The sequence below is a fragment of the Protopterus annectens genome, chromosome 5.part0 (assembly GCF_019279795.1).
Source record: "Protopterus annectens isolate FY-2018-M chromosome 5.part0, PAN1.0, whole genome shotgun sequence".
Taxonomy (NCBI): Eukaryota; Metazoa; Chordata; order Ceratodontiformes; family Protopteridae; genus Protopterus; species Protopterus annectens.
In genome coordinates, this window is record NC_056735.1 from 448,400,298 (window position 1) to 448,426,294 (window position 25,997).

Below are 25,997 nucleotides of genomic sequence, written 5' to 3' on the forward strand. Positions count from 1 at the left end.
TCTCAGTCCCTCAGAAAATACAATGCGTTGTTACAGAAGGATTTTCCAGAACCTGCACTCAATTCTCCTGTTATTTCTATTTTAGGGATGTGTGTGTTACTAACTGCAGTTTTCCTGATAGTCAGACAGTTGCCCTTAAAAAGGGAGATAGAATATATAAAGTTCCTTAGTCTTTTAAAATATTGTACACTATTCCCAGCCCTGACTCTGTAGCCACAGCTTTAGTGATCCTAATGCTGTTATACACAAAGTTAATTCCAGTTCTACTTTTTTCTGATAAAGATAGGAAAATGCTGATAGATATGGGAAAGCATGTATACTTCTGCAACTTTGATTTTCAGAATGAATTGTCAGAATCAGATGTTAAAGTTTGTTCTGGCAAATTCTGAAGGATGAAGAATGTTTTATATGCAGTTACTTCCTGTGAGGAACAACTCTGCTTTAAATAATTGCACAGGTCACTACTTGTTTGCAAAGTGAAAAAAAGTTCTTCTAAGGCAGGGGTTATCAGAAATAACTTGTGTGGAAAAACAGTGGCACTTTATTTTGATTGGGATGAGAGGTACTGCAGTGGATATTTATGAAAGACACCAACTGTTGAGACTCGGCAAATAAGATTGAGAATGTCATTCCAGGTTTTTGGTACAGTGCAGATAGAGGCTTTACAAAGCAGAGTTAGGAATGTTGAAAAATTGGAAGAATAAAGTAATTTGAATGATTAGAATACAGCAAATGATTAAGACTTCATGAATTCAGAGTCTTTCATAGAGTGGGCGGTGACCTGATGGAGGAGTTCAAAAGCACTGGTTGAGAGAATGCCAGTAGCTTTGCGATATATTGGATGATACACTAGTGTTTGTTATGAAAATGCCTACAACACCAACCCTTTTAGAAGCATGTTTGGCTGCTTAAGTCTTATTTCTGCTGTCTGGATGTATCTGCACTGTAGTACAACCCTGCAACATGCAATAAAATCTTTGCAGTCCATAGAATATTACACAACACCCTGCTATGCAAATAGCTGCAGCAGGTCAGACAAATTCAGGATGAGGAATTGCTATACTCAGTAGTGGAGAACATTACTGATGAGGGGCTTGTAGACAACGTAGCTGCAGGGCATGACTATGGCTGATCGAGTTGGGCACAGTATGCCATGGTTCTGGCTAAAAGACAGTGAGTGATTCATAATCATGGACCAGATTAAAGCAAAATGTATACAATTAAAAAGGATGCATGCAAAACTATACCCAAGCTGTGCTATACAATACACAGAATGGTCACACTATGAACCTGCAATCACCATCATCATCATCATCATCATCATTACCCCCCCCCCTTTTTGCCCATGTTTTCTACACAGGGACAGGATTTCCCATCAACTGCCACCATTTCTCTTGATCCAATGCCACTTTCCTACCTTTTTTGACAATCCATCCTTTTTTTGCTGGATGCCCTCATTTTTTCTTACCTTCTTCATACCTTTCCCAAATCTTCTTTAGCAGATTCTTTTGTGGTCTCCTGCACATGTGCCCAAACCATGATAATCTGTTCTCTTTGGCCTTCTCTGCAATTGGAGCTACTTGCTCTTCGGCTCCAATGTCTTCATTTCTTCGTCTGTCCCACAGTATGCACCCTACCTCCTGTCTCGGGCCCTTAATCTGCATCACCTCTAGTATCCTCAACTGCTCTGCCTTCACTGTCAGATTTCTTAGCATACAGAAGTTCTGGATGCACCACTGTTTCATACACCTTACTTTTCAGATTCCTTGGCATTCTTTTGTCATATACTTCCCCTGACAGTCTGTGCCAGCTGACTGCAGCTCTTCTGATTTAAAGCTTTGATCTGCTCATTCAGATTTCACCTCTCCTCAACAACCCATTAACCAGCCTTCTCAGGTACTTGAAGCTGTTCCACTATTTCCCTTTCTATCTCAGTTCTCATCTTCTGAATTCCTCCATTTGCTGTCATTACCGTTATATTATCTGTACTCAGTTTCATCCTGTGCACCTTCAGTTTTCCATTCCATCCCCCTAGTCTTTTTAGAAGTTCTTTTTCAGAAACTGCCTGTAATACCACATTCTCTATATACAGCAACTTTGTTGATCTTTCCTGTCTTACCTCTTTGTTAATGTAGTCCATCACCAGTATCTACAGCATTTGGCTCAGAGTTGAATCCTGATGTACAACCACCCTCAATGAGAACCACTCTGTGAGTCTGAACACTATTTGTACTTATTTAATTTAGTCTTTGTAAACAGCCTACATTAATTCTATCAATGTTTCTGGGACTTGAAACCATTACACAACTGCCCAGATCAGCTTTCCTGCTATCTTTTCATATGCTTTCTCCAAGCCTAGGAATGCCCAGTTGGACTCTTTTCTCATTTCTATTTTTTTCTCATTTGTCTGTCTCACTGCAAACATCGGGTTGGTTGTACTACATTATGATCTAAATCCAAACTTCTAACCTCCCATATTTCTTTCTACTGTTCTACATATTCATTTGCCAATCACCTTGTCGAGAACTTTCATGCAGTATGACAGGAGTTTGATAACTCTGTACTACCCACTGTTGTGAACATCCCCTTTGTTCTTGCACACTGACACGAGTATGCTTATTCACCACTCATCTGGGTTATGCTTTTCTCCCCACATTGTTATGAGTACCCTCAGGAGCCTTTTATCCCATATCTGATCCAATATATTGAACATATCTGCTATGACATCATTTGAGCCTGTTATTATTTCTTCTAGGGTGGGCTCCTCCTCTTCTTTTATCATAAGCTGTGTCTGGGGCAGTACAGCTTCTGTAAGGTTTTCTTCATTCAGAAGCTGCTAGAAGCACTCCTTCTACCTGCCTCTGATGTCCTGTGGTCTAGTGAGCAGGTTGTAGATGGCATTCCTTATGAAGAGTGTCTGATAACTATCTTCTTGATCTTTCTGTCTTTGCCTTACAACCTGATAAAGTTTCTTTGTGCTATCTAATGAGTCACTTTCCCGAAGATGGAAGAGTACCTCAGATTCCTTGTTCTTCTCTTTTGCAACTCCTCTCTTAGCCTTTTTGTTAGCCAAACAGTATTCATTTATAGTAGATCTGTGTTATCTAGCTCTCGCTTCTTCCTGCACTAATTCTATTTTTTGGTGATTTTCTGGAATTCTGCATTCCATCACTATCTTTCCGTATGACCCTAATTTCCATATCTGTTCTATAGTCCTCACAGATATTGTTTTGAGGTGCTACATAATTCCTCTTCTTCCTTTGGTGCTAGAGCCCTGATCATTTCCTTGAATTCTTGCACTTTCTCCCTAGTCAACTTCCAAGTCCATAGCCACTTCTCTGTTGACCTTATATCCTTCTCTGATCACTGCTTGCAGCTGATTATGGCAACTAGTGGTTTATGCTGTGGACTGACTATTTCACTGAGGATGACACAGACATGGCTCCCTGCAGTGCATGGAGGAAACTATAGGATCTACAGCCTAACACAGATATGACTCCCTTTGGTGCACATAGAAAACTATAGGTTCTACATCCTAACACAGACATGACTCCTTCAAGTGCATGGAGGAGACTATGAGGTCCACAGCCTAACTCTGACATGACTCTTTGCAGTACATGGATGACACTATAGGATCCACAGCCTAATACAGACATAAAATTATGTAAGTGCAAGTTTCCAACCCTGAGCACTTTAATAATACCTCAAATACTTCCACAACATCTGTGGTGCATTTGGGTTGCAGAGAAGATGAGTGTCTATATACACAAACTTTAAGCAGTAATAGCCTTTGTGGCTGTCTGGAAAATGTTCAATGTATACACGCTTTTGCACTGTGCTATCTGCCCCCCACCACCACCACCACCAAACACATTACAATAGCTCAGTCATGTCAAGTTTCACAATAATCTTAGCATACTAACGTAGTTGTTTTATGACTCCAAAAAACAAAAATATGATATGCATGGCATATAATTATAATTCCCCCCCAACAAGTAATGCAAGCAGTAGTGTAACAGCTTCTGCTGTAATTTTCAGCCAACACATCATTTCTTATCTCTGCCATATCAATAGGCACTAAGTTAAACACTCATTCCTTGGCTTACATTTATACATGCAGTGTAAATACACAGACGACTGATAATTTATGTGGAATGTACCCTGCAACATCATCCACCCCATGTTTTCTACATTGGAAATAGTCCCTCTTTCAAAGGTAACACTTCCCACAGCAGCAGCAGCAAGCATTGTCACTTGAAACTAGCAACATAAACAAGTACAATGGTAGCACACTGTCATTGATATTATGATGCACAAAATAAGTTCATCAGTACAAAATGAGTAAAATACTATTCACCTATAATTTATCTTTCATAAACACTTGCTGCTTGTAGAAATAGTATAAACTAGCTTTCAATGATGCTGGCAATGTTGCTCTCTTGAAATCTTCTGAAGTGTGATGAGACCCATGGCAGATACTTGAGTTTTGGTCATGTAATTTCAAAAGGTTTTTGCATGGTCTTTATGCCAATGAGGTTCATTCAAATGAGTATCCCTGAACTGCATCTTTGCCTCATTGCACAATTAACCAGTGCTGTGCCAAAAGATTTGCTTAGCTGCATGAATTTGCATGAATACCTGTGTAACACACTGATCATGTGTGAGTGATTCAATGAGCTCTGCAGGGATGTGAGGAATAATTTCCACTCCCATAGCAAATACAGACATCAAAGAACAAAACTGCTGTCACAACTTGGCACCACAATACTTATATGTGTTTTCCTCGATACTGCTTACACTGTGACAACATCATGCTATGACATGCCATGCAATTTCATCTATACAATACCTTCACTATGGCTGGTCACACTAGCTAGCTACTGGATGTTTTGGGGTCTATATTACAACGTTGAACTAAAACAAGTTTGAACATTGTAATAACGAACCCTAAAGTCCGAAAGTGGAAAATAGCAAAGCCACGGCACATCGACTTTTTTCCCAGGGAAAAAAATCAGTGGGTCGCTTTCAGGGCTTTGCTATTTCCTCTACAGCGGTGTGATCTCGGATTTGGTATATTTACGTGGGGGGGGGGCAGTTTAGGTTTAAGGTTATTTATTTATTTATTGATTTTTTTGTCACGAAACAGCAATTTGTTTTCCTGGGAAAAAAATCGCTGTTCTGTGCTTTCGGTTTTGTTGGATTTTGAACATAACAGTTCGATATTACAACGATCGAACTTTTGTAAGTTCGACATTGTGATATTGACCCAATGTTTTGTGTCACATGTCAATCACATCAACATGTGAAACCATGAGAGGGATACCACAATTCTAGGGAATGTGACCTGGTGTATGGCCATGGTTTCCAAGGGCACTGATTTCAGCATGGCTTCCATCTGGTTACCCAAGGAAAGTCATTGTTTCTACTTCATAGGGATCAGCAAGTGAACAAAACTTGGTACTTCTGTGAGGGTTCCCAGTATTAAGAGAATGTCTAACTCAGCCTTGCTAGGGTAGTGACTAATGCCAATGGTCTGCTGAGCCCTTCTGGAAATACTAAAGTAACCTTAGAGGCACCATTTTCATCGGTTCATAGGTTGATACTAGGCTATCAGCCCTAGAGCCTGTACAAGCCTAGCCATAACAATTCCCTGGCTATTTCTTCCTGCAATATTTACTTCCCTGGACCCCTGTCTAGCAGGGCAACTGACGTGATCCCTGGGGTAAATTTCCTATCTCCCATCCAGTCATCAAGGTTCCTTTTAAAGAGGGCCAAGGAAGCACTCTGCTTGACATGTATGGGCAGTCTATTCCAGAGTATGGGGAGTCTCTAGGTCAGGAACCTATCCCCATAGTAGGTTTTGTTCATTGTGATAACAAGGTTTCAGTCCCTGGAGTGTGTGGCTCTGATGGATTGGGATTTCTTTAAGTGTAGCATGTCCAACAGCGCTGGGTTTGACATGGCCTTGTATGTTAAGCAGAGATTACCTCTGAGTAGATGATATGTGACAGAGTATAGCTGGAGTTTTTTTAGTCAGTCAGCATAGGGCATCTGCTTTAGGCCTGTGGTTCTTTTAGTCAGGTGTTTCTGCGGCCTTTCCAGTTGTTGCAGATGTCTTGTGAGGTACATACCAAATGGGGTTTTGTACTCTGTGATGGGTCTAATGAGGGATGAGTACAGTGGGACAATGGCCTCCTTTCTTCTGGATGAAAAGCACTTAGTGATGAGGTGTGCCACATAGAAGGATTTCCTGACTGTTATGGTGATGTGGTTATCAAAGGTGAGACCACTGTCCACCTGTATTCCTAAGTCTCTTATCACACTTTTGGTGTTTAGTGTACTGCCACCTATGTGGTAATTCATAGGTACATGTTTTTTTCCCAAAGGAGATAACTACACATTTCTTGGCATTGAGCTTGAGCCCATAGCTCTGTCACCAAGCATCTGTTTCTGTAAGGCCCTTTTGTAGAATATCCACATTATTTGGGGAATTCAATATTGGCTCCCAGTTTGCAGTCATCTGCGGACTTTGTTAGCCAGAGTCCCTTAGTGTTGGCCTCTACTTCAGAGAAGCAGATGCCAAACAAGAGCATTCCCAGGACTGAACCCTGAGGTACTCCACTTGTCACTTGTCTGGAGCTGGATTTGGAGTCGGCTACTTTTGCAGTGTGGGCTCTGTCAGTAAGCCAGCTGGCAACTCATCAAGTGATGTAGGGGTTAATGCCCAGCTTAGTAAGTTTATCTATGATTTCAGAGTGGGGGGTGGTGTTGAAGGCCTTGGCGAGGTCCAGATAGGCTGTGTGGACCACCTTACCCTCATACATGGCTCTGGAGACTGATTCGAAGAAGTCAATCAGGTTCAGGAGACACGCTCGGCCCTTCACCGACCCAAACTGGTCGGGGTCCAGTGTTTGAAGGTTGCCAGTGTCTTTGTTTATAAGTTCCATGATAATATGTTCCATGGCCTTGCAGATCAGGCTTGTCAGACTGATGGGACAGTAGTTCTCAGGATCCAAGGTGGATCCCCCATTGTGGAGTGGGATAACTGCAGCTGTGCGCCACTCAGTGGGCACTAAGCCTGAGGTGAGGCTATGATTAAACATGGCACTTAGGTGAGGTGCCAGTTTATTTTGTAGTTCATGTAGTACACAGCCTGGGATGTCAGCTGGTCCCATGGATGCTGTATTTTTAGCTTTGGAGAGTGCGGTTTTTACCTGTGTGGCCGTTATTACTGGAATTTGGCAATCTTTCAGTATTGAGATGGGCCCTTTAGGGGGTGAGAGGGAGGTGAAGCTGGCACTGAATCGATCTGCCAGGATATTGGCAATGTCCTTGGGATCAGTATATTTAATGCCATTCTGTTGTAGCTCAGAGCAGATCTGAGCATTGTCATTTACATTCTTGACATATCTATAGAATGCCTTGTGATGCTCTTTGGAATCTTTGGCAATTTTACTTTCGTAACTAGCTTTGGAGGATTTTATGAGGGATCTCAGCTTCTTACTGAGGCTGGTAAGGGAGTTTTTTGCATCCTGTGATTTTCCTCTTTTCTGCAACATTTTATTCCTTTTGTTGTAAAGTTTGTTTATGGCAGGGGACCACCAGATTGGCTTCCATTTTTTTGGAGGACAGCATCTTGGTTCTATTTGGGATGGCACGATTCATGCACAAGTGGATTTGCTCATACAGTGCTTTAGTGTAGGATTCAGCAGTCGAACTTTCAGTTCCTATCTTCGTGGGTGTCATGAAGTTTGTCACTTCTGACTTGAGTAGCACAAAGTTGGCCTTGGAGAAGTTTTTTTATGGATATTTCCTTACTGGGAGTCGGGGATGGGATGTGGATGTCAAAGGGGATTAGCTTATGGTCAAACCTAACCAACAAGAGGGTGACCACTGGCGTGGAGCATCGATTTCCCATGTTGGCAATGAGCAGGTCCAGGATATTGAAACCCCTGGTGGGACTATGGATTAGTTGATCCAGGGCATTGGAATTTATGAATTTTGATCTTATATGCCAGTGGGTAGATCAGGTAAGGGTCCAAGAGACATATAATAAGTATGGCAATCTTATCAGCTTTGTTATTTGTCTTATAGGTATTTATGGTATTATCTGTCATTTAATTAATGAGTGCTGCAACTCTTTTTATTGTTTTGCTACTTAAGCAGGTATCATGGGTATCTCTCTCATGTGCAAGGGCAGAATGGAGTGGCTATCCAGGTGAAAGGGTGGGTACAATTTCTTAACATATTATACAATACTGAGCAATATTACTGCTGCTTAGCTGTGACCACTGATGCAGCTCATTTGATTATGTCTACATATGTTTTATTAGTTTATTAAAGTGCTGGAGGTAACCTTTTTACCATTGACATATGTCTCACTTATTTGGATACTAAGACAATCCTTATATATAAATACATGATGCTTTGCACACCAACATGCAGAATGGTCATACTCATAGATTATAAAGAGTATTTTTCTAGTAAGAAAAACATCTCTGTCTCCCCACAAAGTATGTCTCCTAGAGGATGACATGCAGTGTGGTCATTATATCCATGAGTTGTGCACCCTTCCTAGCAGAAGTTATATACTGGAGGGGGTGATTTATGGGAGGTGTAAACATGTTTGCATGAGTGTGGAGTTTAAAGTTGGGTGTGGGTTGGGCTGAATATTATGGGGGTGATTGAGTTGGAGGCCTGTGTTGAGTGGCAGGGGAGTCAGCACAATATTGCCCATGCTTCACTCCAGTGTGTATGTCCTTATTGGTTATATGTTCACATGACATGAAACTGTTTATGTTGTTGCATCCATGTTATGTGAGCATGTGTGGCAATTAGCATTGCAGTCTTTCTTTGTACAATGCCTGCTGACAGCTTTCCATGTCCAACATGGCTACTTTTATAACTGTTACAGCACTTTTCCATTACAGAAATGTTGGGTTAAACTGGTTTTGCCAGTGTCTAAATCTACACAGCATGCTTCTTAGCATGTCTCTCCTGGGAGATCCTTAGGGCAATATTCCACATACCGACCATGATGTCTGCCATCATGCCTGCACTGTAGTTTCCACACCATCACACCAAGTCTAGGCAGTGACACTGCACACCTGATTGCACATCCTACCATGTTGATTTGGTGCAATGCACTTATACAGAGTTATCTGAGAATGCCTAGTATCATACATACATATTGGTCCTGTAGCAGAACATTACATAGCAGTCTGAGTGGGCATGTGTAAGATAAGTAATATAATGTCATCTTTCTGTTATTTCCCTCTCCCTCTCATTGTAGCTGTCTTTCATTTTAATCTATATTTTTTGCTCTTTGTTGCATTTTTGTAGCATTTGCAATGCCTGTGTCAGTGGTCTGGCACAGGTCTCCACCCCCACCATCATGCCCAACCTACTTCTTATAGCAGTCTACATGACCCCAGGCCTGTCTCCGTGTTTGGTGCAGCAGGAAGTCAGCCTGGTAACACCTGTGACCCCTTGAGGTCATTAACTAATGAGGACTGCTATTCTGCTATGTAGTAGCATTACCATGGGTGTCAGCACCTCCTCTGTTGGTCTTTCTGCATTATGTTTGTTTATTTGTGTACCTCTGCTTGCCTTTGTTTTATGTTTGTTTCTGTGTCCCTTCTCACACCTACTACCCTCTTTCTATCTCCCTGATTTCCTCTTAAATCCTTCCACATCTCTTCTTCACCTATGTGTAGGTCCCTCAAAAAATAAATAAATAATATACTCTTTCTTCCCCCTCTCCTCTCCCAGCCTTACCTCCTTGTGTCTTTGTGTATGTTACTTGGTTTACTCCTTTTCCAACTTTCCTATAAACCTATTCTCTCCCCATTTAAATTAATATGCATGATACAAGCATTGCTGCAGGCCATTTACCATGGCAGCAGTGTTTAGCATCTGTGCACGGCCTCAGGCGTGGACATGTTACCACTTGCTCACCACTTCTCTTCATAGCATTCCTGGTCACAGTAGTGATAATCTTTCACCAGTGAACTTGTGATTTTTTTTAAAATTTGAAACAGCCTGAGGCATGAAATTTCAGATTGTTAATTTTAGTTACTTTCTAGACATGCTGCAAACTCAGCCGTTCCACAGTAGTCTCAGCGCAATTACAGTTGGCATGTTTCAGAAACCACGGTCATTACTTATAAACATTTTTTGCTAATTTGTTCTTTTGTCTAATTTACCAGGTTTCTGGATATGTAGAATGGACTATTACAGTAGGCAGTATCTATCTATCCATCTGTGTAGGTATCTACATACCTAGATAGACAGATACTGGGAAAGTCCAGCTGGAATTGATCTCATTTGCAGCAGAGGCCTGGGGGAAAAAACACTCATCAGTTATTACAGATATAAGTACAGAAAACATTGCAAAAATACATGCATACAAGAACACAGTAAGAATTTTTCATTGTACAAGAAGGAAAGTTGTACAATGTTTACAATTACAAAAATTACAATTACAAAATACATACAATTTACACTTTACATACATATTTTAAAACACTGTGGTTTTGTCATTAAAAATCAGATTATGTATGTACATTAAAATTGTATTTACAGTTTAGGATCTGCAGATAAAATGTCAGATATAGTATTTACTGAAATTGAATATATATACAGTAACTAGAAAGAAAAATGGATGCTTAGAGATATGTTAGTTAGAAACATGTTTGGACAGTATACCATTTATCTATTGTAAAAATGGAGTTTTCAGGAGTAAAGTAAATAGATTAACATTTGTAGAGGAGGTTGTAGTTGTACGTTAGCATGTTTGTTTTATAAAGAAAAGACAGAGGCAAAGAGATAGATATGTTAGGTGAAATAGGGATGGGGAAAAGGATGGACATATATGGGTTAGAAAGAGGTTAGCTATAGAAACTGTTTGAAAATCCTTGTGTTCTGACTTGAGAGCTCTCAAACAATCTGGAAATATAATCGGTGATAAGTATAATTCTTGGCACTTTAACTTTTCAGAGTTCTGCATTGTCTTAATTTTTTTGCTGAATTATTTATGTATTTGCTGACTGAATTATTTTATATATTTCCTGGCATTGTTTTGTTTGTTCCTGATCTCTATCTCTTCTGAAACTGGTTTTCTCCGTCCCACCCACCCTATTCCTGTGGTGTTTGTTATAGTTGGTGGCTTTGCCATTGCCCGCTCCTACTGTAAATTTGATCTGGGACACTCCTTCCAGTCTAGTGTTCATTCTACCTATTACAGAGAGATCATTTGAGAAGGCCAACCCACTTAGGTTCTTAACCTTGAATTATCTTCAGCTCTTCCTTCCTCTCCTTGCACTTTGCTAACAAAAAAAATCTCCTTGTGTTCTGACTGAGTGCTGAGTGTGCTTTTCAGTTGATAAGTATATTTTTGGCACTTCTTAACTGTTCAGAGTTGAATAAAGCAACAGTTGAATTTAGTTCAGAATACATTTCAAATAAACTGCATTTATTTAAACTGTATTTGCTTTATTTTTAGTGCTGTTTTAGCTGCTTTCTGAAAAAAAATTGAAACTTGTTTCCTGACATTCCTGTAACTAGTCTAGTCCAGATACAGATTTGCTGTATCCAGGACTGTTGGTAAGCTTCTAAGCCCCCCAAGCCCAGCTGTGTTGGAGGTAAACTTTCTAGCTTATCAGTGAGAGTGGTAAGCACTAGGTAGCCTATCTGCCACAAGAGGAGTGGTTTTTGGCCCAGAAATTGTAGTTTACTGACCATTTGGGCAGTTTTTCCATCTCTTTCTACTCTCTGGTTTAAAAGCCCACATTTGTGCTTGTTTCCCACCTTTCCTGTAACAAGTCTAGTCCAGATACAGATTTGGTGTATCCAGGCCTGTTGGTAAGTTTCTGAGCCCCACAAGCCTTTCTGTGTTGGAGGAAAGCCTTCTAGCTTATCAGTGAGAGTGGTAAGCACTGCGTAGCCTATTTACTACAAGAGGAGTTGTTTCTGGCCCAGAAATTGTAGATTATTGTCTGTTTAATCAGTTTTCCATCTCCTTCATCTTTCTGGTTTAAAAGCCTGCATTTGCACTTGCTTCCTGACTTTCCTGTAACTAGTCTAGTCCAGGTACAGATTGTCTGTATCCAGGACTGTTTGTAAGCTTCTGAGTGGTGCCAAAGTCTGCTCTTCAATTTTTCCATTAGATCTGCTAGTTCTCTCCTCTCCTGCACTTTTACTAGCTTATTAGTTTAGCACTTTACCAGACTTCTTGTAGCAATTATTGTAGCACACAAAAGTGCTACCAGCACTAAACATTCTACAGGGAAATAACTCCAGTATTTATTAATTCCCACTCCTCCAGGCATGTCTAAAGGTTAGTTCCCTGTGCTTTCTCCTATTAACCTGGTGAAATTGGGCATTCTGAGGCAATGTAACAACTGCCTCATGTACACTTACAACCCTCTCCTCTTACCTCCCAACACTCAGACTTGTGAAAGATGCACTTATATATCCAAATTGGAAGTCACGCACTCTCCAGCCAAGAGAAGAATAGCTGGTCAAGAGGAGAAGTTCAACACTTGCACCACACTACATGGAACACATATGCCTCCAGAACACTCACCAGCACAGCCTTCACATAAAAACACAAACCACACACCCATCTTCGCGGAGGTTCTCAATAAAAATCTACACAAACAGCAGAGACCTCCAAGGCAGAAATGCACCCGACCACCACAACACAACACTAATGACGAGACACATAACTCTCCTAAACAGAGTTCCACTCAACCAAAGCCCCTAAGGCAAAACAGTCTGCCCAACTCACTAGTCATAGGTGACTTGAGAGTGAGGCACACTGATGTCCCACTCACTAGGTTGAATAAGAAGAAAGTAATAGTCAGCTGCATGTCAGGTGCCACCAGCACAGCCTTCACATAAAAACACAAACCACACACCCATCTTCGCGGAGGTTCTCAATAAAAATCTACACAAACAGCAGAGACCTCCAAGGCAGAAATGCACCCGACCACCACAACACACCACTAATGATGAGACACATAACTCTCCTAAACAAAGTTCCACTCAACCAAAGCCCCTAAGGCAAAACAGCATGCCCAACACACTAGTCATAGGTGACTCGATAGTGAGGCACATCGATGTCCCACTCACTAGGTTGAATAAGAAGAAAGTAACAGTCAGCTGCATGTCAGGTGCCAGGATCCACCACATAATGCACTCATTCAGATCCCTCAACAACAGGTACAAATATGACTGTCATTGTACAAGTGGGTGTGAGTGACCTGAGATTTACCTCCCTGGACTACATGAAAAGAGACATGGAGGAGCTCTTGGATTATGTAGCCAGGCGGGTATGACTCTAGCCCTGAGCAACATCCTACCATCACCCAGAATTATACCACAGTACAAACAGAAAATTATTGATTTTGACAATTGGCCAAGTTTCTGGTGTCATTCTAAGGAGATCCAGTATCTCTCTGCCTGGAATGACATGACTGACAGACCTCGATGCTTTGCCAGAGATGACCTATATCTGTCACCCCTGGGCTTCTGGATACTGTCCAAGATTCTTGCCACCCCTATAGTGCCTTTTTTAGGCAATGTTCCAAAGACCAAATTACCACCGTAACAGCTACAAACAAATGCAATCTGACAGTCATGCTGCTCAACGCTAGAAGTCTAAATCTCAAAATGCAGTCACTCAAAGCACTCCTTAAAATGGAGAACATCGACATTTGTGCTGTAACAGAGACCTGGTTCAAGGCAGCAGAAAGCACCTTTGCACTACCAGGCTAAAACTCATTCCACACCTTTCGGACCCAGAACTTGGACCGAAGCTCCATAGGCGATGATGTTTCCATATTCATAAAGGATGCACACACCTCCAGACTGGTAACCCAACATAATGCATCTGAGATACTTCAGGTGCAGCTAACGCTAGGTAAGACAGCAATTCAGGTCGTAGTCTGCTACAGGTCCCCAACTATGTCCCAGGACTCACATTCCATGTTCCTAAGCATCCTGAAGAATATTAGGGTCAAACTTAACATTCTCATACTGGGTGACTTCGACTACTCCTCCATTAACTGAGAAAACTACTCATGTACCAATACACTTGCCCAATGCTTTCTGGAATTCATTAATTCAAATGCTCTGGACCAGCTCATTCTTACCCCCACTAGAGGTAGCAACATCCTTGACCTGGTCATTACTAACATGGGCAACGGTTGCTCTACACCAATAGTCAACTCCTCCCTGGTTAGATCAGACCACAAACTAATCACCTTGAAAATCCACATCCCTCCCACCCCCTCCCCACAAAGCTAACACAAAGCTAACTTTGGGCTCCTAAACAGAGGTGGCTAACTTCACAGCACCCATGGAAATGGAGAATAGTTGCATGACCGCCGAATCATACACCAATGCACTGTGCACTGTACGAACATGTATACAAATGCATGGATCTCACCATACCCAATAGAACTAAGATGCTCTCCTCAAAAAAAGGAAGCCAATCTGGTGATCCCCTGCCATAAACAAACTCTGCAACAGAAGGAGGAAATGGATGCGGAATAAGGTGAAGTCCCAAGACTGGAAAAACTCCCTTATCAGCCTCAATAAAATGTTGAGATCCCTCATCAAATCCTCTAAAGCTAGCTATGAAAACAGAATTGTAGCAGATAGTAAAGATAACCACAAGGCCTTCTATATGCAAAGAATCTCCATGGCAATACCCAGATTTGCTCTGAGCTGCTGCAAAATGGTACCTCCTGTACCAAGCCAGCAGACATTGCCAATATACTGGCCAGCAGATTCAGTGCTAACTTTACCCCTCTCTCCCTCCAAAGGACCAATCACAATACCAGTAGATAGCCAGGCACCCAGCATTACTGCTGCACAGGTTAAAGCAGCACTGTTCAAGGCCAAGAATACAGCTTCTATGGGATATGACAATACCCCTGGCTGTGTTCTACATGAACTACAGAGTGAACTGGCACCTCACCTGTGTGTCCTGTTCAATCACCTCAGGCTTTGTCCCTACTGAATGGTGCACTGCTACAGTCATCCCTCTCCACAAAGGAGGAGTGGCTATTGACCCCAGGAATTATCCTGCAATTATCCTGACAAGTCTGATATGCAAAACTATGGAACGTATCACCATGGTCCTAATAAACAAGGGTATAGGGAATCTCCAAACTCTGGATCCTGCACAGTTTGGTTTTGTGAAGTGTAGATCATGCTTGCTTAACTTGATTGACTTCTTTGAGTTAGTCACCACAGCTGTGGATGAAGGCAAGGTGTTCATACAGCCTACCTTGAATTGGCCAAGGCTTTTGGTACCATTTCACACTCTGGAATCATAGAAAAACTCACTAAGCTAGGCATCAACCCATATATCACTAGGTCAGTTGCAAACTGGCTCACAAATAGAAACCACAGTGTGAAAATAGCTGACTCCAAGTCAGACTGCCAACCAGTCATGAGTGTAGTCCCACAGGGTTTGGTCCTGGGTCCTCTTCTATTTGGTATCTACTTCTCTGAAGTCTAAGCCAACACAAATGGACTCTGGCTGACAAAGTTCACAGACAATTGCAAGTTGGGAGCTATTATTAACTCACCAAGTGATGTTGGCATCCTACAGAAAGGCCTGAACGACACCAATGACTAGTGTCAGAACCATGGCTTTAAGCTCAATGCCAAAAAATGTGTTATCATCCCCCCTTGGGAAAAACCTGGTTCCCTTGAATTACCACATTGATGGTAGTCCACTGAACACAGAAGACGTTATATGAGATCTGGGAATACAGATTGACAGCAACCTCTCTTTTGACCACCACATTGCCACTGTGGTCAGAAAGTCCTTCTATTTGGCACATCTCATTACTAAGGGTTTTGCATCCAGGAAGAAAGAGGTCATTGTCTCCCTCTACTCTTCCCTCATTAGTCCCATTTGGCATGTACCTCACAAGATGCCTGCAACAACTGGAGAAGCCACAAAAGTACCTCACAAAGAGGATCCTAGGCCTTAAACACTTGTCCTATATGGACAGACTCAAAAAACTCCAACTATTTTCTGTCTCATATCGCCTACTTAAAGGCGATATCTGCTTGACTTACAAAGCCATGTCTGACCCAGCTCTTTTGGAAATGCTACATCTAAATAAATCCCAATCCCTCCTCACCACACACTCCAGAGACTTCAACCTCATTACTACAATCAACAGAACATGCTGGAGGGACAAGTTCATAACCCAGAGACTGCCCGTGCTATGGAATAGACTTCCCATACATGTCAAGCAGAGCACCTTACTGACCCTCTTCAAGAGAAATCTTGATGAGTGAATGGGAAATAGAAAATTCACCTCAGGGATCACTCCAGTGGCTCTACATGACAGAGGCACTAGGGTAATCCTATGGGCTATGCTTGTAAAAACTCCAGGGCAATTAACCTAGTACACATGTATGAAACTATATATGAGAAGGGAAAAGTATTTATGAGTAGTAGTGCTTGTATATAAAAAAATCCACCATGATATTTAAGAGGACATGGGACTGTTTAGGAGAAGATGTGATGCCTCCCCTCTGGGCCAGCAAACAAGGGACTTGAGTCCTTGCCACTGACACCAATGAGGGATGTTAACTTTGAACAAAAATAGATACACACAGTATTTCCAGATGCAGCTCTCTGCATCAAGCACAACGTCTCTTAAGAACACACAGGGAACACACTCAGTCCAAGGGCTGGGTTTCCCTCTCTGTCTCTCTCTCCAGGCCCCCAGTAAGACTCTCAACTGGCACAGCTGTAGAGTTGAGGTTTCCCTCTCTGTCTCTCTCTCCAGGCCCCCAGTAAGATTCTCAACTGGCACAGCTGTAGAGTTGAGGCCTCAGTTGACTGTCCAAGCCAGGTCCTCCACCACTCTCGCTCTGTGAAACCAGTGCTCTGTATGCCTGCTCCAAGCAGCTGACACACACAGTCTTTGAGATTTGATTTGCAGACACACACATGTCATGGGCATGCATGCAGGCGCGCATACACACACGCACACACACGCCTTCTCTAAGGCTCTTACAAGGGTACCCAGTTATACTGAGTAAAAATTACTATTAATACAAATGGTAGTGTTTGACCAATGCAGTAAGGCCTTCAGGAGCGACCACAGTTTTAGCAAATAAATATAAGTGCTCTCAAATGTTAAAATATCCTGTAAAAGCCAAGCCACAATGAAACATTTAAATATATTTAATAATCAATAATATAAGTATATGAAAATACTAAATATCATATATAAAAAATCAATCACAGAAAATATTACAATAACCCAGATGAATAGATTCACATATTTTACTGACTGATCCAAAGAATTACTGTTCCCTGGTTACTTACTAAAGCAAGTCAAGATGAAGTAGGTGAAGGTTCCTTCCTGTCAGGTTTCAAAAACAGATTTCTGTGAGACTTCTATCTCCTCTAGTATTTGAAACATCATTTCAGTGCTGGATTGTGGAATGACATCATATACATCTGGTCATCTGACTTCTGGTTCCCATACTACCCCCTTTACTAGAAACTGAATCATAATCTTGCACATGTGTGTTACCATACACACAGAGCTCTGCTAAGGTGTGTTATAGCAGTGGGAAGCTATACAACTATTTTAACACTTCCACTCTTCCAGGGTAGCAATTATTCACTGCTAAGGACAATACAGCAGGATTCCTAGTCCTTGTTTTCACAGACATTTTGTTTCTGGCTGCAGTCAGAATTGTAAGATACAATCTTTATGTACTAAACCAGGTAATTTAATTTCAGGATATTTTCTAAATGTTAGCTGGGACTGAGCTTAACCTCTTCTCTTCCAGTATCCTATGTTATAATATAAACATTTAATCAGTTACAATAGTATAGTTTGACATACATGCATAGTTCTTGTCTGTCCAGCAGGACACACTGTTAGTACATTTTTTACACAAGCAGATTTACAAAATACATTTTTCAAAACAAGCATCTGTACAAATCACTTTGATATACAAATGACATATAATTATTTACAAAACTCCAGCTAGCTATGTTGGTATATGTTACATATCCACTGCCGTACTTCTCCTGGCATAGCTGGCAATACCTCACATCTTCACATCTCTTCCCCCCTTTGAAAACTCAAGCTAGTTTCTCAAGTGACCCTTAAGAAACATTGCTTGAGGGACATGAGCTTGTCTGGGAGCACATTAACCCATACCCTGTCATGAGAGCTCATCTGCATTGGCATTGCTGACCCTACTATGGTGCTGCACTGTCATATTATATGTCTGCAGCCCTAGGCTACCTTAGTAACTTGGCATGTTGCTGGCTAGCTTGATACAGCCATAGATCCCCTTCAGACTCCTCCTACCATCCACTGAAAATACATAGCACCAGGACCTCCCTATCTTGATAAGACTTCATCATGTCAACATGGTACAGTTTGTGCCCCTGCCTCCTACCTAGCAGTTCTACCATATAGTTAATATCACTGACCTTCATTACCATTTTGAAGGGTCCCTCCCAAGCTGCCAGCAGCTTATTGTGTCTGACAGGAATGAGAACTATATCCTAAGAAAACATAAATTCCATGAAAAGGAGCACCACTCAAAGGACAGCATTAATTATTTAATAAACACAGTTCTGAGAACTATAGCCTGCTGTCTCACAGCATATTCTCAGGCTCAAGCATTCCTGTCATACCAGACCTTTTTTGCTGTTGGGCTCCTGACAGGTTCTCCTGGGTCAAGCTCACGAGCTCCCTAATCCTTCTCGAGAGTTTAGGATATATGCCACAACAGACTCCTTGTGTGATTCACACTCACTGTCCCACTCATCATGAATCAAATCTAAAGGCCCCCTCACCCTATCACTATACAGCAACTTAAAGGGTGAAAAACCTGTGGATTCCTGGGGTACCTGTCTGTATGCAAACAGTAGATGGGCAAATATTTGTCTCACTCTCTCTTGAACTGGTCTGCAAATGTCTGTATCATGGTTTTTAGTGTACAGCTTAACCTCTCCACAAGACCATTAATCTGGGGGTGGTAGGGGGTTGTCTTTAGGTGCTTCACCATACAGCACTCTCACAGACAGGCTAGCAGGTCTGATATGAAATTGGTACCTCTGTCAGTCAATAATTTTCTTGGGAAACCTATCCAGCTGAAAAATCTCTAACAAAGCATTTGACAACTTCTCTGCCTCAATGGAGGATAGAGCCACAGCCTCAGGGTATCTAGTAGCATAATCTACTACTACCAGGATATACTTCTTCCTTGTATAACCTGGGGTGCTCAGAAGCCCTACGATATCCATACCTACCCTCTGAAATGGCTCCTCAATCACAGGCAAAGGCATCAAAGGAGCTTTGACCTTGTCTCCTGTCTTGCTGACTTTTTGGCACTGCTCACAGGTTCTGCAGTACCCTGTTACATCACTTGCAATCCCAGGCCAATAAAAGTTCTGCTTAACACATCTCTTGGTATGCTTTATGCCCGTATGACATGCAAAAGGAATGTCATGGCCTATGGCTAGAAGTGCCAGATGGTAAGCTCTAGACACTACCAACTGCTGAATTACCTCACCTCTAGCCATCCCTCAGGAGTCCACTCTCTATACACTCTCTATACAGTAATCCTTTGTTCCAGTATACAGACTCCCCTTTTCCTTTAGACTCAGGAGCTTCCTTAGGTATGTCCCTCAAGACTCATAATGTAGGGTTCAAGAGCTGAGTCTGGCATACATGTATATTTCTTTTCTGTCCAGCAGGACATACTGTTGGTACATTTTTAACACAAGCAGCTTTACAAATAAATTTTTCAACACATGCATCTGTACAAATCAGTTTGATATACAAATGAAATATAATTCTTTACAAAACTCCAAGTAGCTATACTGGCATATGTTACACATCCACTGCCCTACTTCTGGTATAGCTGGCAATTGCTTACATCATCACAGAGGAATTTAATATAAGGATGAAAGGAAGTAAAATGCTAATGATCGCTCTATTGTAACCTTGTATTCAGAGGCATAACTAGGTGGGGTGAAGAGGGATGGTCCTATCTGCTGGAGCCAATGCTGCAAGAGTGCAGTACCAGTATTCAGAAAAGAATACCGATACTGCATTTGTGGTCATGACTGAAGTGCTGAAGCTCAGTGTGTGGTAATTCAATTGTAGCAAGCTGCTCTTTCCATTTGTTTCAAGTTGTTTGCTATATTACCAGAGCACAAGAGCTATAGTTTCAGAGTGCTAGATAAGCAAGCTATGGTTCTGATTGTATCTGCTTGTATTTTTGCAATGGATGGTCCTATCTGCTGGAGCCAATGCTGCAAGAGTGCAGTACCAGTATTCAGAAAAGAATACCGATACTGCATTTGCGGTTATGACTGAAGTGCTGAAGCTCAGTGTGTGGTAATTTAATTGTAGCAAGCTGCTCTCTTCATTTGTTTCAAGCTGTTTGCTATATTACCAGAGCACAAGAGCTATAGTTTCAGAGTGGTAGATAAGCAAGCTATGGTTCTGATTGTATCTGCTTGTATTTTTGCAAATTTACCCAGACTGAGAATGAAATTAGTCAGTTGTAATCAGTGATCTATCCTGGGTAACAATTTCAAATGAACAAAACAGAGCTACTGTAAATGTAAAATATACGACTATGTTTCACTGATAGGATAGTAGTTAATGCAATGAGACAAGAACCTTTTCCCCAGTATGCAGGAATTCTGAAGCTGATTGTAATATTTAGGGACTACAGCATTTTGTCCCATATACAATAATAGGTGTAGCAGTATCATGTATTGTATTTGTAGGGAGAAACAATGCAACATATTTTTTGAATAAGTAATGTGTGTATGTGTGTGTGTGTGTGTGTGTGTGTGTGTGTGTGTGTGTGTGTGTGTGTGTGTGTGTGTGTGTGTGTGTGTGTGTGTGTGTGTGTGTGTGTGTGTGTGTGTGTACTGGCATTTAGGTAAAGTTGCTTGCAGTATGTATTTGTTTTTACTTTTATTATCTTTTTAGAAATCATGCACTGATTATTGTATCTCCTGCTGAGTTTTCTTTTATAAGAAGTCAGAGGTGAAATGGTATGTGTGGAGACAGTGATATTTGGCAGAGATGGCAGTATAAAGAGACAGTAATAGAGAATTGCACAGTTAGGCTTATAAATGCCCTGATGGTCATTAGCCTAGTATATAACTATGAAACTATAAACCTATGTTGAGGAGGAAGAATAGCAGTTATCTTGGACATGAGTTCACTAAATGGTTTACTGCTACCCCAGAAATTCTAACAATGATCATGATAATGGACATATAGGATGAAAATGGTCACTATAAGCTAGCCAAGTACTCAATTATGTTATCAGACTGGAGTCATATATCTTGGTTATGTAAGTAAAATCTCAACACAATGTTTTTATGGTGTAAAAATGTGCCGCAACTTATCAAACCCCTTATAAATGTATATCTCATCATGATGTAAATAAAGATGTTCAGATCAGCGTTTTGCAGAAGTTGCTTATAATACTTAAAAGTTTGTTTTTCCATGTATTTACCAGGAAAGTCTGACTTGGAATGAAGACAATTTTCAGCAGAGGCCTGGGGAGAAGCACTCCAGATCCATGTCTTTGGAAGATGGGAGGAAACAGGAGCACCTGAAGGAAAACCACACAAACGCAGGGAGGGCATGCAGAGTCTGCACAGAAAGCACCCCAACTGAGAATCAAACCAGACAAGCTCTGGCTGTGAAGTGACAATGCTACCACTGCACCATCATTGTTCTAACTGTTTTGCTTTGTTGTTTTAGAAGGGCTACACCCCTTGTGCCTATAAGATGCTGTACCTCTGCATCTCTGCTACTTAGCCAGCAATAATCTGAGATGAGGAAGTACATCAGGTAAGAGATATAAACCTGACTTTCCCTCTTCTCCATTACAGTTCAGCCTTAAAGTGGTATTAAATAAGTAATGTGTGTATGTCTGAGGTGTACAGCCCTCATGTAAGGGCAAAAATATCTACCCGTGAAGAATGTTGTTTTCTATATATATATATATATTTTTTTTTTGCATTCTTTTATATTCCTTTATTACTTGTGAATTCAACAAAATTCCACTTACTTTTTAATATCTGAGTAATCAAATTAAGTCAATTTAAAGATGTATTTTATACCCAACAGAAAAAGGTAGTGGGCTACAAAATACAATAAATGTAGTGGCAGGTAGTGACAGTTTGAAATGTTGAACACTGCATAGCTCTCAGCCATTTAGCATAGGAATTACTAATAGTGGGACAAAAACAGATAATCAGGGAGAGAATTGAAATATCGCTCCTTTAAACTTAATACATTGCCAGAATGACATATGTTACATTAGCATGCATTTACTGAAGTATATGAAGTCTGGAACTCAATTGTCTGTCATTATTTAGTTATTTCAAACCTCAGAGATTTGCCAAAAATCATTTTTGAGGAACAGACCAAAAATAAGAATAAAAAACTGGGCATTCTGCAAAAATCTGGAGAGCTGAAAGGCATGAGGTACTATAATCAGTATGCAGCTTGAAAACACTGTAATATAATTATCTGCTGTCTGAGCATTATCGTTAGTTACCAGGTTACCAGGAAATCTGAGTACTGACAACTTTAAAAAACAGCACATCTCAAGTAGTTGTAACATTACACACAGACCTGACATTTTAAACAGTATACTGTTTTTCACATAAATAATTTTCAAAGAAAGAATGTTAAAGCTAGGAACTTAATTATGTACTTATTAAATACTGCCCTACTATTTGTAGGTTATATAAGGGATGTCAACTTCCATCATTTGGTTAACAGAAAAAGCTAATGACTCTGCCGGAAATGGTACATTCCTGATGTAACCCATAACTGCCCTTCCCGTGAGGATCATACTCACCTTAGCCTGGCTACATAGTATTGAATCTTTTCTCTGCTAGGCCTCTTGAACAGATGTTATCCCATCCCCCATCTTGAACTTTCGTCTCTCTGAAGACTTTTCAAGTCTGCATGCCATCACCATGACAAGACTGATAAGAAGCTGATTAGTCTTGACTGCAGGTAATGGCTGCTGCAGAGCTACTGACAGTGAAGGCCTTGACAGCTACGCGACCCTTTTCTACTGCTTCAGACAAAAGATCTCATCAGCGGCATGGTTTGCTACAACCACTGTGCTAAAGACACTATAACAGGACAATATTACTTATACTATGCTTACCTCATTAGTTACTGTAAACTACAGAATTTAACAGAAGAGTTGACTGAAATTGTATAAGTCTGTATTTGGATTTGTTAACTGTATTGTTATAACGATTTTCAATTGTATTGCTCTTTGTATGTTTTTAAAAAGGTAACATTATTTGTTGGTTTATATATAAAAAGACTAAAGCTAAGCTCAAGGACACTTAATAAAAGAAGACAAGCAAGGTCATGAAGTTTGAAAGTAGATAGCAAACATGTACATTAATAGAAATCATTTATTGTACTCCAGAGCAGAGAAAATTTAAAAATGTTCTTTTATACAAGGGCATTGTTACTTCATGCAGTACATAAGCCCAAAGATTGCAGTGCATTTCACATTACATCTTTGTTCATACACTTAAAACATAATGCATCTCTCTCTCTCTCTCTGTATTTACATAAAATGCACTTATGTAATTGAATATATAACTATATATCTATATATCTGTATAATTTCCATTTATGTGGGTGTGGGTAAGTATGTGTGTGTGTGTGTGTGTGTGTGTGTGTGTGTGTGTGTGTGTGTGTGTGTGTGTGTGTGTGTGTGTAGAAACAGATAGAAGAAGAAAGAGAACAGCACAAGCCTTGCCAATGCTTGAAATATAAGTGAAATATATTACTATCTGATTACAATACTAAATGTAGAAAAACTGATAGCAGCACCATTAGCAACATTATTAGTCAAGCATCCTTCAAACACTTTGGACACATTGATTATGACACCCTCCCAAACTATTTGTTACTCCTGTTTTCAGATGACAGTTAGTCATCTTGGATTCAATCAGTGTCTCGTGTTATCTTTAGTAGGTAGCTATCTCATGAAATGTATGTTTACTGAGCCATTTTAAGCATCCCTCCAAAATTTCTACTACACCTCATATGAATGACAGATTTTCTGAATGAGCAAACAGTTTGTCATACAATAACACACTCCTAATACATTTCACAATCGAAGTGCACACTGCCTTAAGCACACTGCATTACTTGGTGTATTTACTGCAATACTTGTGTAAATTACCATTATCTCAGCCATTTCTTTAGATTTTCTTATCTATTTCTGTATAGCAAGTGGTTTTATTTGTTTATTTTACTTTTGTTTACCAGGAAGGTCCGACTTGGAAAGAAGCCAGTTTTCAGCGGAGGCCCAGGGAGAAACGCTCCAGCTATTATACAAAGGAAGGTCTTGTACAGTTTTCATAGGTATTTCACAGTGATCAATGGGAATAAATAACTAGATTAATGGCATTACTACTGATACTGCGGTGGTGGTACTGCGGTAGCATTGTCGCCTCACAGTAAGCCGTTGTCCTGTTCGATTCTCAGCTAAAGCGTCTTCTGTGTGTAGACATGTGTGAATGGGCATACCTTCTTTGAAGGTTGTGCGTCAGGGCTGGCAACTTGGTACATAAAAATCTTCTGCCAATCATTAGTGGACCGGAGTTCCACTGTGGTGACCCCTAACCGTGAAAAGCCGAAAGATACAACAACAATGGCATTACTACTGATATAAGTGATAATTGATCTAATATGGAATGCAGAATATATAACTGAATATACCCACAAGATATAGGCTTCATGTGAAAAAAATAATAGATTCATTTTTTTTTTTAATTTATTATGGATTTCACCAATGAAATCCACAGAAATATAGTGAAAATAACCCATGCAAGAATAAAAAAAATCCTCTGTATTAACATAATATGCACAAATCAGAAAAAAATATCTTTGACTTATCATCACTTGTAAAAAAGCTCAGTGGCCCAATAACTATAACTACATAACATAATGTAGAAAACATTGTGAGTGCTGAAAAGTACTTATAATCAACACCAAGAACTGATCACTACTGATTTTGTGAGCATATTGAAGTGGTTTGCTGTATATAGTCATAAAGCTGTTTTGTTAAGTTCATATTTTTTACAACCAATAAGAATAGCTGTAAAAAAAATAAACATTTAGAGAAAGTTTTTATCTATTTAATTGTCCTTTGTTGACTGGGTTAGTTCCACTAGGCTAGTACCATCTTTTAAGGGGAGACCCGAGATGGTTTTTATACTATTAGGCGAATTAGCACTTTGTGTCCAGTTGCATAGACATGACAGGTATGTGTGACCTGTTTTCATCTTATGCGCCTGTGCGACCTGCTGTTTATGTCTTTGTTTTCCACGCGCTTGGAATTTGAATGCCAGAAGACATTTGAAATGCGGACCATGAATGGACAAGTGAGAGGTAGATGCATGTAAGTCCAAGGTAGATAAGTGTGTGTATGTAAGAAGTAGGAAGATAGGTGTGTGTGTGTGTGTGTGTGTGTGTGTGTGTGTGTGTGTGTGTGTGTGTGTGTGTGTGTGTGTGTGTGTGTGTGTGTGTGTGTGTGTGTGTGTGTGTAAGACATAGGTAGGTTGCATACCTCTCAACTGTCCAGATTTTTAAAGAAGGTATAGATTTTTGCTCATATTTTTCATCCATTCCTCATAAAAAGGACTGAAGTTTCAGACTTCATATCCTTTAGAAAAATGCATACTAACACAAATCCTGTTATTCTGGCAATGTTTTTAAGTTCATGAGAGCAATATTTATAATCTGTCCCTATTTATTTTAGGCTTTGTCCATATTTCTTGCAGTAAGACCTCATGGTGTCTGTGTGTGAGTGTGAAATGCCCTAGTTAGTGATAGCGGGTAGTTAGTGTGACAAACGGAGATACTGTCAGCACAGGTAGCTGGAATTTTATAAATAATTATATG